Source organism: Bos grunniens, chromosome 4 (assembly GCF_055505025.1).
Source record: "Bos grunniens cultivar Pamir isolate PY7600 chromosome 4, Bosgru_T2T1.0, whole genome shotgun sequence".
NCBI lineage: Eukaryota > Metazoa > Chordata > Mammalia > Artiodactyla > Bovidae > Bos > Bos grunniens.
The window spans coordinates 109,951,898-109,965,923 of NC_141168.1; the positions used below are offsets into that span (position 1 = coordinate 109,951,898).

Sequence of the window (14,026 nt, forward strand, 5' to 3'; positions counted from 1 at the left end):
CCTGAGATCAGGACAGCTGTTGTGAACAGCCTCTGTGACCAAAGCTAAGGCTGATGAAGACGGTGATGGGATAGGAGGAAGTCAATGATGTGCCCAAGCAGCCCGAAGCAAAGACATGCTTTGCCAAACAGGAAGTGTACAATTCTAAGCAGAGGGACTGAAATTCAGATCCTTCTGTCTCACTAACTCGTGACTATATGGCTTTGAATAAGTTGCTTACACTCTCCTGTACCCATCTACCTTTGGATTCTGCTTTTTTTTTTTTCCTATAAAATAAGGATACCTTTTGTTTTAGTGAAGATCAAATATGATAACGGGAAGAAAGCACTGACCACTGTGCTTGGAATATAATAGCTACTCTTATAGTCTGTCATTTTTTAAACCATAAAGTTTTGCATGCTTTTCTGTGTGTATCACAATGAAGATTGTTTGATTGTTTAAGCAAAATTGCCTGATGCTGGGAAAGATTGAGGGCAGGAGGAAAAGGGGGTGACAGAGGACGAGATGGTTGGAGGGCATCATTGATTCAATGAACATGAGTTTGAGCAAACTGGGAGATGATAAAGGACGTGGAAGCCTAGAGTGCTACATTCCATGGGGTGGCAAAGAGTCGGACATGACCGAGCGACTGAACGACAAGGAGAAGACTGGTGAGGGTCTTAAGCAAGTGCTGGGATGTAGAGTTTGAATGCTAAATTTTATTCTGTAGTTTGTAGGGGAACCATGGTTACCCAGACAGTGTGTGGGGCCTTACAGTCAGACAGCCTTTCTCTAAGTTCCCCTAAAAACTACCTGGGAAATTTGGTAGCATATCATTTCCTACTGGGTCAGGCATGCATTAACCAACATAGAATGAACTGACCTGCCTTCTCTAGGCATCTTCTTCAGTTCCTTAGGTCCAGCCTTGACAGAGAAGAAAATGAGAAGTCGTAACTCTTCCCATCGATCTACTTTGTGGGGCATGAAAAATGGGCACGGTCCAGTCAGAAGTAATTCCTGCTTTGGCACTTGTTTCTTAGTGTTGATGTTGTTCAGTCACTGTGTTGTGTCCGCAAGCCCGTGGACCGTAGCACGCCAGGCTTCCCTGTCCTTCACTGTCTCCTGGAGTCTGCTCAAACTCATGTCCATTGAGTCAGTGATGCCATCCAACCGTCTCATCCTCTGTTGCCCGTTCTCCTCCTGCCCTCAGTTGGAGCGGCCTTCTCCAAATTAACCAGCCCCTTTTGTGATCCATACAATAGGGATAAGATCACCTAAAATGGTAGGGTCTGAGAATTAAGAGTGTGGCAGAGTGTCTGGTTATAGGATGTGCTCCATATCTGGGTTTTTATTTTCTGCTTGGGTTAGAACACTATACTTAAACTTTATGAATCATACATAGGTCCCTGGAGTGCTCTTTCTCACACTTATCACAAAAATCTTGTGACTCAGTTTCAGAAGACTGTCCAAAATTGAGGACCAGTTGCTCAAACCAACTTTGTTTAGAAAATTGTTTTACCAAAATATCTTAGACAGTTGACACCTGAGCGAGTCAGACTCTCGCTCAGCCTTCCACTTCACGCCGTGTAGGCTGCAGTTCTAAGGTTCACCGGTTCTCCCAGTGAGGCCTTGCGAACCTGCAGATGTGTGTTATCTGTGCCTTCTGTTTGGTCAGCTTCAAGTGCTTCTAATCTTTTTATAACCAGTTCTGTTAGCTGTTATCTGGATTCCTTTTAGTGCCGGTGTCTATTGTACACTTTTAACAGGTCTCCACCCTCTTCCCTGGCAATTAGAAGGGCAATATAATTATTTTACAATGTGTCTTCTATCGAATAAGCTCCTTAATTGGACCTTTTCATCCTTTGCCATTTGTGTGTGTCTGTGTGAAAAATATCACTGAAAGGTTTTTCTGAAAGTGCGATTCTTACACAGTTTCCTGAATTAAATGCCAAAGGAGCGCCCACAGAATCTTTTAGCCAATGACAGCCCCTCTTCCTTCTCTCTCCATGCTTGGAGACATAGCTGTTGTTTGTTACAACCTAGAAAGTTATTTGGACTTACTATTTTTGTTTTGCAACTCTGTTGTGTGTTATTTTCTTATATAATCTTACCACTCTTCCTATTCTGGTGTCCTTCTCTGTGTGTGACACCATAGTCAGTGAAATCTCCAATTCCGTAGTTAATCATAGAATAACATGGGATAGTGGGGAAAAAATGAACTTTGAGTCAAGGGAGGTTAGTTTTCTTCCAGGCTCTGCACTAACTAGCTATGTGTCTTTGCCAGGTTGTCAGTTAATTGCTTTCGGTTTCAGATTCTTTATCTAGAAAAGAATCTTTGTATTCTAGAGAATACACACTTTTCCCTTAAGATTTGAGCTTTGTACACCTTCACCTCTGAAGTGACATCTATGGGATTTCCTATTCATTCCCAACCACCCAGCAAAGAACTGTTTTTATTTTATTACAGTTTTGACTTCTGTTGTTTAGTTGTAGGTTGTATTCAACTTCTTGCAAACCCATGTGTGTAGCTCGCCATGCTCCTCTGTCCATGAGATTTCCCAGGCAAGAATACTAGAGTGGGTTGCCATTTCCTTCTCCAGGAAATCTTCTGACCAGGGATCGAAGCTGTCTCCTGCATTGCAGGTGGATTCTTTACTGCTGAGCCACCAGGGAAGCCCATTTACTTCTAAGTTTTTACTGAATGACTGTGCTATTTTACTAGCTCCAAGTGGCTCAACTAAAACCCAACATAAAGCACTTCAATGATTTATTTGTATCATTTCCCCATATAGACCCACCAACCTAACTATAGTTAGAACTACTAATAGTAGTTCTATTAATATTCTGTAATATTAAAATATTAAGTCATATCAGTTTTCCCTAAACCATAACATGAATTTATAGTTTAAAAGTGAAATTGTACATATCCTAGTCAAGTTGTGAAATTCTCTCCTCTTTTTCTTAAAAAAAAAAGTGGGGGTTGCTGGAGGAGGGTTAACTATAAACAACGTTTGCTACCCTCATGAATTAGAAGAGCAGTAACCAGATATATTATGTTCCTGGAAAGGCAAAAAATAAATTCCAGATGAGAATTTGAAGACCCTCTCCATCTTTCCTGAGACTTGTCGGGTTCTTTTCTTCTCAGAGCTTGGGTCTCTCCCTGGTTGCCATTTTGGGTAGAGCTGATTAACATATAACGAAGAGCTCAGGCTTCCAGGAAACCCCCCTAGGGTGTGGGCAGGAGCCTTGAGATAGGAGTTCCCTACAACTTGGGCCCAAATCCTTGCATTATCAGAACCCTCCAGCCAGTGTGAGGACACGCAGAAAGCTGCCCACAAATTTACTGACCACAAGCTACGCCCAGCTCTGGGCTAACAGCCTCTCCACCCTTGACCCCCGGAGTCACATCAGTGAAAACAAACCTGGGGACATCTTAGCTTTGAAGGTGAAGCTGTGCTAAAATGGAAAAGAAGCCAAGTGTGTCCTTGCTGGTGTTTTCCTGAGTGTAATTGTAGCTCACAGGTTAAGCCCTTAGACTCAGGAAGGGTGCCACAGAAGGTGCTTGTTGCTCTCCTCTCAGCCTTTCTTTCTTGGCTAGGTTCAGGCTTCCCCATCTCACTGGGCCACCTGTTGTGCTTGAGTGATCATCCTGTCTTCAGCCTCACCCTACCTGCGGGGTCAAAGTGATTTTCCTAAAACTCGAATTCAATTGGAATTTTCCCTGTAGAAAGTCCGTACTGGATCCTGATCATCCTCAGGATACAAAGGTCTTTACCGTTCCCTACTCAATATCCTCCATAATCCTGACCTTCCTACTTATCTTGCCTCACTCTTCACTCTCCTCCCCCTTGCATACTCATCTCTAGCAGTGCTGAACTTTTCACATCTCTGAACACAAGAGTACAGCCTCACACCTCTAGAGTGCCCTTCTCTCAGACCCTTACCCTCTTGTCCACTTGATTAATTTACATTCAACCCATCTGATAGATGGATGGATAGAACTCCTAATGCAGTCTTCAAAACCCAATTCATAAAAAGTTAACAGGAAAAATTGTATTTTGACATCGTTTGTAGTTGCAAACATTTTTATTACTAATAACATTCAAGTTTTTCTTTTTTATCAGCCACTTATATTTCTTATTTGAATAATTCAATTCTTTTGTCTTTTTCTATTTTTACAGTGCGTTTTAGAAGCAGTGCATAAGATATTTTGCTATAAGGAAGACCCATTTGCTTGTCATATTTAGGCGCAAAACTTGTCTTCCGATATATTGGTTAACTTTTAGTATCCTATTTCAGTAGACAGTTTTATATCTTTGTGAAAATTTTACCTGAAGTTAAATTCTACCAAAGTTCTATTATTGATGTTGGCTGCTTTGAAGTCTTGATAGTAGCCATAATTAAGAATTATTTCTAATTTTAAATTTCTAAATGTAAAAATACACTAAATTTAAAAAATACACTGTACTTAACAAAAATAATAACAAACTTGTTAGTCACAGCCCCCAACATAGAGCAGGTGTTCAATAAGCCATTTCTGAGTGGAATGGTACACAGAAAGCTTGAATCTAAGTGGTAAAGTTAGAACCTTTCTATTTTCCTTTAAATTCCATATTCCCTCTAACTTCCATGGTTTCAGAGGTGTCAGATACAGGATGCTAAAAAGTCATCTAAGAAAGTACCATTTCCCTTCCATTACTTAGTCTCTCTCAGAAGATACTAGTTCCACAGACCTGAGAAAACCACCAAACCCTAAATCTCCTTCATTCCAGAAGAAAAGGGAAGAACTATTGCAAACCTTACCTGGGATGGTCAGTCAAATGATGTAGTCACTTCACTTGTTCTTTTGATTGACCCAGAAGTTGTAAAGCCATTACCTGCTAGCATCTGTCCCCAGATGTGCTGTGATGGTTCCAACCCCTGAAGCATTCATGTGGTTAGTGTTGGCCAGAAGTTTTAGGCCCATTTCCATCTGAAACATTAGCAGGACCTTGGTCCTGCTTTAGGTCATGACTGGTGTCCAGACCAGGGTGGAAGGAAGATTCAGTACTGGTCTCTGGCATTAGTTTTCCTCACATGATAGAATCCTTGAGTTCCTGAATTGTATTTTCCCAATACCTTTCATATAATGTGAGAAATTATATAACTTTAAGATTTAAAATATTCACAAACCATTCTTAACAATAGAGAGAAACTTTTAGATTCCATTTTAAAGATAACATAAAGTCATACTATTTATGCAGTGGCCAAATATGTATTAAATGCTTCTCTGAGCTAGACACTGAGAATAGAGTCCATATGGAAATACTTAGAGCATAGATACTTGTAACAAGTAATAGTAAGTATTAAAGATTAAATTAAAACAGTGATTGAGAGAGTTGCATTGAAATATATACACTAACCTGTGTAAAATAGATAGCTAATGGAAATTGTTGTATAGCACAGGAAGCTCAGTTTGGTGCTCTGTGATGACCTATAAGGTGGGATGGGAGTGGGGCAGGAGGGAAGTTCAAGAGGGGTGGATATATGTATACTTATGGTTGATTCATGTTGCTGTATGGCAGAAACCAACACAACATTGTAAAGTGATTATCCTCCAATTTAACTTTTAAAAAAGAATTAAAACACTGAAAACTTTTAAAGGAGAATACGCCACAGCGTTTGACTATGTGGATCTACAGCAAAGCCTTTGACTGTGTGGATCACAACAAACTGCGGAAAATTCTTAAAGAGATGGGAATTACCAGACCACCTGATATGCCTCCTGAGAAATCTGTATGCAGGTCAAGAAGCAACAGTTAGAAGTGGACTGGTTCCAAATCAGGAAAGGAGTACATCAAGGCTGTATATTGTCACCCTGCTTAGTTAACTTATATGCAGAGTACATCATGAGAAACACTAGGCTGGATGAAGCACAAGCTGGAATCAAGATTGCTGGGAGAAATATCAATAACCTCAGATATGCAGATGACACCCTTATGGCAGAAAGTGAAGAACTAAAGAGCTTCTTGATGAAAGTGAAAGAGGAGAGTGAAAAAGTTGGCTTAAAACTCAGCATTCAGAAAACTAAGATCATGGCATCTGGTCCCATCACTTCATGGGAAATAGATGGGGAAACAATGGAAACAGTGACAGACTTTATTTTTCTGGGCTCCGAAATCACTGCAGATGGTGATTGCAGCCATGAAATTAAAAGACGGTTGCTCTTCGGAAGAAAAGCTATGACAAACCTAGACAGCATATTCAAAAGCAGAGACATTACTTCGCCAACAAAGGTCCATCTAGTCAAAGCTATGGTTTTTTCAGTACTCGTGTATGGATGTGAGGGTTGGACTACAAAGAAAGCTGAGCGCCGAAGAACTGATGCTTTTGAACTGTGGTGTTGGAGAAGACTCTTGAGAGTCCTTTGGACTGCAAGGAGATCCAACCAGTCCAACTGGTTCCTTTCCTTTAGTTCCTTTCCAACTAAAGGAAATCAGTCCTGAATATTCATTGGAAAGACTGATGCTGAAGCTGAAGCTCCAATACTTTGGTCACCTGATACAAAGAACTAACTCATTTGAATAGACCCTGATGCTTTTCAAAGATTGAATGCTGGAGGAGAAGGGGACAACAGAGGATTAGATGGTTGGATGGCATCACCGACTCAATGGACATGAGTCTGAGTAAGCTCTGGGAGTTGGTAATGGACAGGGAAGCCTGGTGTGCTGTAGTCCATGGGGGTCGCAAAGAGTCAGACACGACTGAGCAACTAAAATGGATAAATGAATGAAACTTTTAAAGTGTGATCACTCACCTCAGCTAATGGCTGCTGTTATTTTGGTTGTTCCAAATCTAAAACCTTATACTCTTGACTCCTTCCTCTCTTTCTTTCAGATGTCCAATTCATCACCAAATCCTGTCACATCTAAATTTCAAAGATATCCATGATTCTGTGACCTCTCTCCAGGTCCACCATTATCAGCCTGGTCCAAGGTACATAATCCCTTTTAACTATTGAATACGCAATCTGATCTTCCTGCTCTGCCCTTGTCTCCTACAATCTGTTCTTAACCCAATAATCAAGGTGATGTCACTTCTCTACACCAACCCCTCCAATGGCTTTCCATATTACTCAAGGTAATAGTCAGTCTTTGCCACAGCCTGCTGTGACCTCCCCTCAACTGTCTCTCTAGCCTTTTTCACTCCCATTCTCTGCCTTTTGAAGAACCACTAAGACCTCGGCGCTTCACTGTGCTACTGTACACTATGTACTAGAGTATAAAGTTAGTCTTTCGACTAAGACTAGCCATGTAGCATGGAATTGCATATCGCAACAGGGAGCACTTATCAACTGAAACCAACACTCCTGGTATAGGTGTGTAAATGAAGTTGTAGCTTGTGTTGTCCACTAGTGTTTCATGTACATCCTGTCCAGTCAAACCTTATGGTGACCTCTGGAGCTTGATAGGAAGAACTCATCAAAATATATGACAGATTTTAATTTTATTTTTTAACAATATCATCTCCTTAAATATATATATATATATATATATATATATATTTCTTCAAAACCAAAAACAAAAGTGAAGATTGTTGTGATGATATAATGACCTTAAAAATTAATTAAAAAGAATCTCACCATTGAAAACATTTACATTAGCAACTAATTGTGTAGTCTATAACAATTTCATCTATAAGACAGCTTTATATGTTCTTTTTTGGCAAGAGAAGAGAAGGAAAGAAACTATTAAAAAAAAAAAAAGACATGTTTCTTTTATCGCTTGATTTCCAAGAAAATTAAAGGCAAATCCATTTCCCAGATGACGTAAGCGACTCATCCGAAATTCCTAGTAATATCCTTTCCTCAATTTCTATTGGGTAGCCCAGGTTCTGTTTTAATGTTAACTGTAAGGCAATGGCACCCCACTCCAGTACTCCTGCCTGGAAAATCCCACGGAGGAGGAGCCTGGTGGGCTTCAGTCCATGGGGTCGCTGAGGGTCGGACACGACTGAGCAACTTCACTTTCACTTTTCAGTTTCATGCATTGGAGAAGGAAATGGCAACCCACTCCAGTGTTCTTGCCTGGAGAATCCCAGGGACGGGGGAGCCTGGTGGGCTGCCGTCTATGGGGTCACACAGAGTCGGACACGACTGACTTGGCAGCAGCAGCAGTACTGTTTTATACCATAGTACACCTTGTAAACTACCGTAGATCTTTTTGGGATTTGTTTTTGTTTGTTTGTTTGTTTTTTAAAGTCTTCACTGAATTTGTTACAATATTGCTTCTATTGTTTATGTTCTAGTTTTTGGCTGCTAGGCCTACCATCTTAGCTCCCCCAGCAGGAATCAAACCCATACCCCTTGCATTGGAAGGCGAAGTCTTAACTACTGGACTGCCAGGAAAGTTCCTACCATAGATTTTTTTGAAAGTGGGCAGGAAAATGCACCTCCCTGATATTTTAAAACTTCACTGTGCATCATATTTTTTAAAGTCCTTTACCAAAACTATAATTCTGAATTTCATAATCAGTCCAAGATTTCCTCCTTTCTATTCATGTTCTTGGAATCTAACTCTTGCCTTCAGGTTTGAGACTTACCTAGTGGCTGAGATAGTAAAGAATATGCCCTTGGAGAAGGGCATGGCAACCCTCTCCAGTATTCTTGCCTGGAGAATTCCATAGACAGAGAAGCCTGGCAAGCTGTAGTCCTCTGCTGTGTGTGCTTAGTCACTCAGTCATGTCCGACTCTTTGAGACCCCATGGACTGTAGCCTGCCAGGCTCCTCTGTCCATGGGGATTCTCCAAGCAAGAATATTGGAGTGCATTGCCATGTACTCCTCCAAAGGATCTTCCCAACCCAGAGATTGAACCGGAGTCTCTCACATTGTAGTCATATTCTTTACCATCTGAGCCACCAGGGAAGCTCAAGAATACTGGAGTGGGTATCCTATCCGTTCCCCAGGGGATCTTCCCAACACAGGAATCAAACTGGGATCTCCTGCATTGCAGGCTTATTCTTTACCAGATGAGCTACCAGGGAAGCCCAGCTCTAGTCCATGGAGTGGCAAGGAGTCGAAGACGACTGAGCAGGTAACACTTTGGGTTATCGGATTGCTAGGGTCTTTTTATATTAATGCTAACTTTACTTTTCATTTATTTTTTGAGATATAATTTACTTGTAACTTTGGGCAAGTTTATTGTGATCCACACAGTCAAAGGCTTTGGCATAATCAGTAAAGCAGAAATAGGTGTTTTTTTGGAACTCTCTTGCTTTTTCGATGATCCAGTGGATGTTGGCAATTTGATCTCTGGTTCCTCTGCCTTTTCTAAAACCAGCTTGAATATCTGGAAGTTCATGGTTCATGTATTGCTGAAGCCTTGCTTGGAGAATTTTAAGCATTACTTTACTAGTGTGTGAGATGAGTGCAACTGTGTGGTAGTTTGAGCATTCTTTGGCATTGCCTTTCTTTTGGAATGGAATGAAACGGACTTTTTCCAGTCCTGTGGCCACTGCTGAGTTTTCCAAATTTGCTGGCGTATTGAGTGCAGCACTTTCACAGCTTCATCTTTCAGGATTTGAAATAGCTCAACTGGAATTCCATCACCTCCACTAGCTTTGTTCATAGTGATGCTTTCTAAGGCCCACTTGACTTCACATTCCAGGATGTTTCTGGCTCTAGGTGAGTGATCACACCATCGTGATTATCTGGGTCATGAAGATCTTTTTTGTACAGTTCTTCTGTGTATTCTTGCCACCTCTTCTTAATATCTTCTGCTTCTGTTAGGTCCCTAGTATTTCTGTCCTTTATTGTGCCCATCTTTGCATGAAATGTTCCCTTGGTATCTCTAATTTTCTTGAAGAGATCTCTAGTCTTTCCCATTCTGTTGTTTTCCTCTATTTCTTTGCATTGATAGCTGTGGAAAATTCTGAAGGAGATGGGAATACCAGACCACCTGACCTGCCTCTTGAGAAACCTATATGCAGGTCAGGAGGCAACAATTAGAACTGGACATGGGACAACAGACTGGTTCCAAATTGGAAAAGGAGTTCGTCAAGGCTGTATATTGTCACCCTGCTTATTTAACTTATATGCAGAGTACATCATGAGAAACGCTGGGCTGGAAGAAGCACAAGCTGGAATCAAGATTGCCAGGAGAAATATCAGTAACCTCAGATATGCAGATGACACCACCCTTATGGTAGAAAGTGAAGAGGAACTAAAAAGCCTCTTGATGAAAGTGAAAGAGGAGAGTGAAAAAGTTGGCTTAAAGCTCAACATTCAGAAAACGAAGATCATGGCATCTGGTCCCATCACTTCATGGGACATAGATGGGGAAACAGTGGAAACAGTGTCAAACTTTATTTTTAGGGGCTCCAAAATCACTGCAGATAGTGATTGCAGCCATGAAATTAAAAGACACTTACTCCTTGGAAGAAAGTTATGACCAACCTAGGTAGCATATTCAAAAGCAGAGACATTACTTTGCCAACAAAGGTCCATCTAGTCAAGTCTATGGTTTTTCCAGTGGTCATGTATGGATATGAGAGTTGGACTGTGAAGAAAGCAAAGCGCCGAAGAATTGATGCTTTTGAACTGTGGTGTTGGAAAAGACTCTTGAGAGTCCCTTGGACTGCAAGGAGATCCAACCAGTCCATCCTGAAGTAGATCAGTCCTGGGTGTTCATTGGAAGCATTGATGCTGAAGCTGAAACTCCAATACTTTGGCCACCTCGTGCGAAGACTTGATTCATTGGCAAAGACTCTGATTCTGGGAGGGATTGGGGGCAGGAGGAGAAGGGGATGACAGAGGATGAGATGGCTGGAAGGCATCACCAACTTGATGGACATGAGTTTGGGTAAACTCCCGGAGTTGGTGATGGACAGGGAGGCCTGGCATGCTGTGATTCATGGGGTTGCAAAGAGTCGGACACCACTGAGCGACTGAACTGAACTGAACTGAACTTGGGCAAGTTGAAATGTACATACAACCTGTTGATTTGATACATCTGTGTCTCTTTCGCTGTCTCACATATAGGGTCACGTTACCATCTTTCTAAATTCCATATATATGCATTAATATAGTGTATTAGTGTTTCTCTTTATGACTTACTTCACTTTGTATAATAGGTTCCAGTTTCATCCACCTCATTAGAACTGATTCAAATGCATTCTTTTTAATAGCTGAGTAATATTCCATTGTGTATATGTACCACAGCTTTCTCATCCATTCGTCTGCCAGTGGACGTTTAAGTTGCTTCCACGTCCTGGCTATTGTAAACAGTGCTGCAATGAATGTTGGGGTACACGTGTCTCTTTCAGTTCTGGTTTCCTCAGTGTGTATGCCCACCACACCAGGTAGGGTAGGATTGCTGGGTTGTATGGCAATTCTATTTCCAGTTTTTAAAGGAATCTCCACACTGTTCTCCATAGTGGCTGTACTAGTTTGCATTCCCACCAACAATGTAAGAGGATTCCTTTTTCTCTGTACCCTCTCCAACATTTATTATTTGTAAACTTTATGCTAGCAGCCATTCTGACTGGCGTGAGATGGTACCTCATTGTGGTTTTGATTTGCATTTCTCTGATAATGAGTGATATTGAGCATCTTTTCATGTGTTTGTTAGCCATATGTATATCTTCTTTGGAGAAATGTCTGTTTAGTTCTTTGGCCCATTTTTTGATTGGTCTTTTATTTTTCTGGAATTGAGCTGAAGGAGTTGGTTGTATATTTTTTAGATTAATTCTTTGTCAGCTGCTTCATTTGCTATTTTCTCCCATTCTGAAGGCTGTCTTTTCACCTTGCTTATAGTTTCCTTCATTGTTCAAAAGCTCTTAATTTTAATTAGGTCCCATTTGTTTATTTTGCTTTTATTTCTATTATTCTGGGGAATGGATCATAGAGCGTCCTGCCATGATTTATGTCAAAAAGTATTTTTCCTATGTCTTCCTCTAAGAGTTTTATAGTTTCTGGTCTTACATTTAGATCTTTAATCCATTTTGAGTTTATTTTTGTGTATGGTGTTAGAAAGTGTTCTAGTTTCATTCTTTTACAAGTGGTTGACCAGTTTTCCCAGCACCACTTGTTAAAGAGATTGTCTTTTCTCCATTGTATATTCTTGCCTCCTTTGTCAAAGATAAGGTGTCCATAGGTGTGTGGATTTATCTCTGGGCTTTCTATTTTGTTCCATTGATCTGTATTTCTGTCTTTGTGCCAGTACCATACTGTCCTGATGACTGTAGCTTTGTAGTAGAGCCTGAAGTCAGGTAGGTTGATTCCTCCAGTTCCATTCTTGTTTCTCAAGATTGCTTGGGCTATTCGAGGTTTTTTATATTTCCATACAAATTGTGAAATTATTTGTTCTAGTTCTCTGAAAAATACTGTTGGTAGCTTGATAGGGATTGCATTGAATCTATAGATTGCTCTGGGTAGTATACTCATTTTCAGTATATTGATTCTTCTGATCCATGAACACAGTATATTTCTCCATTTATTTGTGTCATCTTTGATTTCTTTCACCAGTGTTTTATAGTTTTCTATATATAGGTCTTTTGTTTTTTTAGGTAGATTTATTTCTAAATATTTTATTCTTTTCATTGCAATGGTGAATGGAATTGTTTCCTTAATTTCTTTTTCTGTTTTCTCTTTGTTAGTGTATAGGAATGCAAGGGATTTCTGTGTGTTAATTTTATAACCTGCAACTTTACTATATTCATTAATTAACTTTAGTAATTTTCTGGTGGAGTCTTTAGGGTTTTATATGTAGAAGATCATGTCATCTGCAAACACTGAGAGCTTTACTTCTTCTTTTCCAATCTGGATTCCTTTTATTTTTTTTTCTTCTCTGATTGCTGTGCCTAAAACTTCCAAAACTATGTGGAATAGTAGTGGTGAGAGTGGGCATCCTTGTCTTGTTCCTGACTTTAGGGGAAATGCTTTCAATTTTCACCATTGAAGATAATGTTTGCTGTGGGTTTATCATATATGGCTTTTATTCTGTTGAGGTATGTTCCTTCTATGCCTGCTTTCTGGAGGGTTTTTTATCATAAATGGATGTTGAATTTTGTCAAAGGCTTTCTCTGCATCTATTGAGATAATTATATGGTTTTTATCTTTCAATTTGTTAATGTGGTATATCACATTGGTTGATTTGAGAATATTGAAGAATCCTTGCATCCCTGGGATAAAGCCCACTTGGTCATGATGTATGATCTTTTTACTATGTTGCTGGATTCTGATTGCTAGAATTTTGTTAAGGATTTTTGCATCTGTGTTCATCAGTGATATTGGCCTGTAGTTTTCTTTTTTTGTAGCATCTTTGTCTGGTTTTGGTATTAGGGTGATGGTGGCCTCGTAGAATGAGTTCAGAAGTTTACCTTCCTCTGCAATTTTATGGAAGAGTTTGAGTAGGATAGGTGTTAGCTCTTCTCTAAATTTTTGGTAGAATTCAGCTGTGAAGCCATTTGGTCCTGGGCTTTTGTTTGTTGGAGGATTTCTGATTACAGTTTCAATTTCTGTGCTTGTGATGGGTCTGTTAAGATTTTCTATTTCTTCCTGGTTCAGTTTTGGAAAGTTATACTTTTCTAAGAATTTGTCCATTTCTTCCAAGTTGTCCATTTTATTGGCATATAGTTGTTGATAGTAGTCTCTTATGATCCTTTGCATTTCTGTGTTGTCTGTTGTGATTTCTCCACTTTCATTTCTAATTTTGTTGATTTGATTCTTCTCCCTTTTTTCTTGTTGAGTCTAGCTAATGGTTTGTCTACTTTATTTATCTTCTCAAAGAACCAGCCTTTAGCTTTGTTGATTTTGGCTATGGTCTGCTTTGTTTCTTTTGCATTTATTTCTGCCCTAATTTTCATGATTTCTTTCCTTCTATTAACCCTGGGGTGCTTAATTTCTTCTTTTTCTAGTTGCTTTAGGTGTAGAGTTAGGTTATTTATTTGATTTTTCTCCTATTTCTTGAGGTAGGCTTGTATTGCTATGAACCTTCCCCTTAGTACTGCTTTTACTGAATCCCATAGGTTTTGGGTTGTTGTGTTTTCATTTTCATTCATTTCTATGCA

The 14,026-nt window shown here is 39.9% G+C and overlaps 1 long non-coding RNA gene across 7 annotated transcripts in view; it reads left to right on the top strand.

Moving 5' to 3' along the window:
* Positions 1 to 14,026, top strand: part of LOC147374676 (uncharacterized) — a 96,902-nt gene that overhangs the window by 8,726 nt on the left and 74,150 nt on the right. For 3 of the 7 annotated variants that reach the window (XR_015163016.1, XR_015163017.1, XR_015163019.1), the window contains exons 2-3: positions 6,856 to 6,954; positions 8,971 to 9,051. The exons of 2 other annotated variants lie outside the window; for them this stretch is intronic. This is a non-coding gene — a long non-coding RNA (uncharacterized LOC147374676). The remainder of the gene's footprint in view (positions 1 to 6,855; positions 6,955 to 8,970; positions 9,052 to 14,026) is intronic. 2 more of the 7 variants (XR_015163020.1, XR_015163022.1) reach the window with 1 other exon arrangement.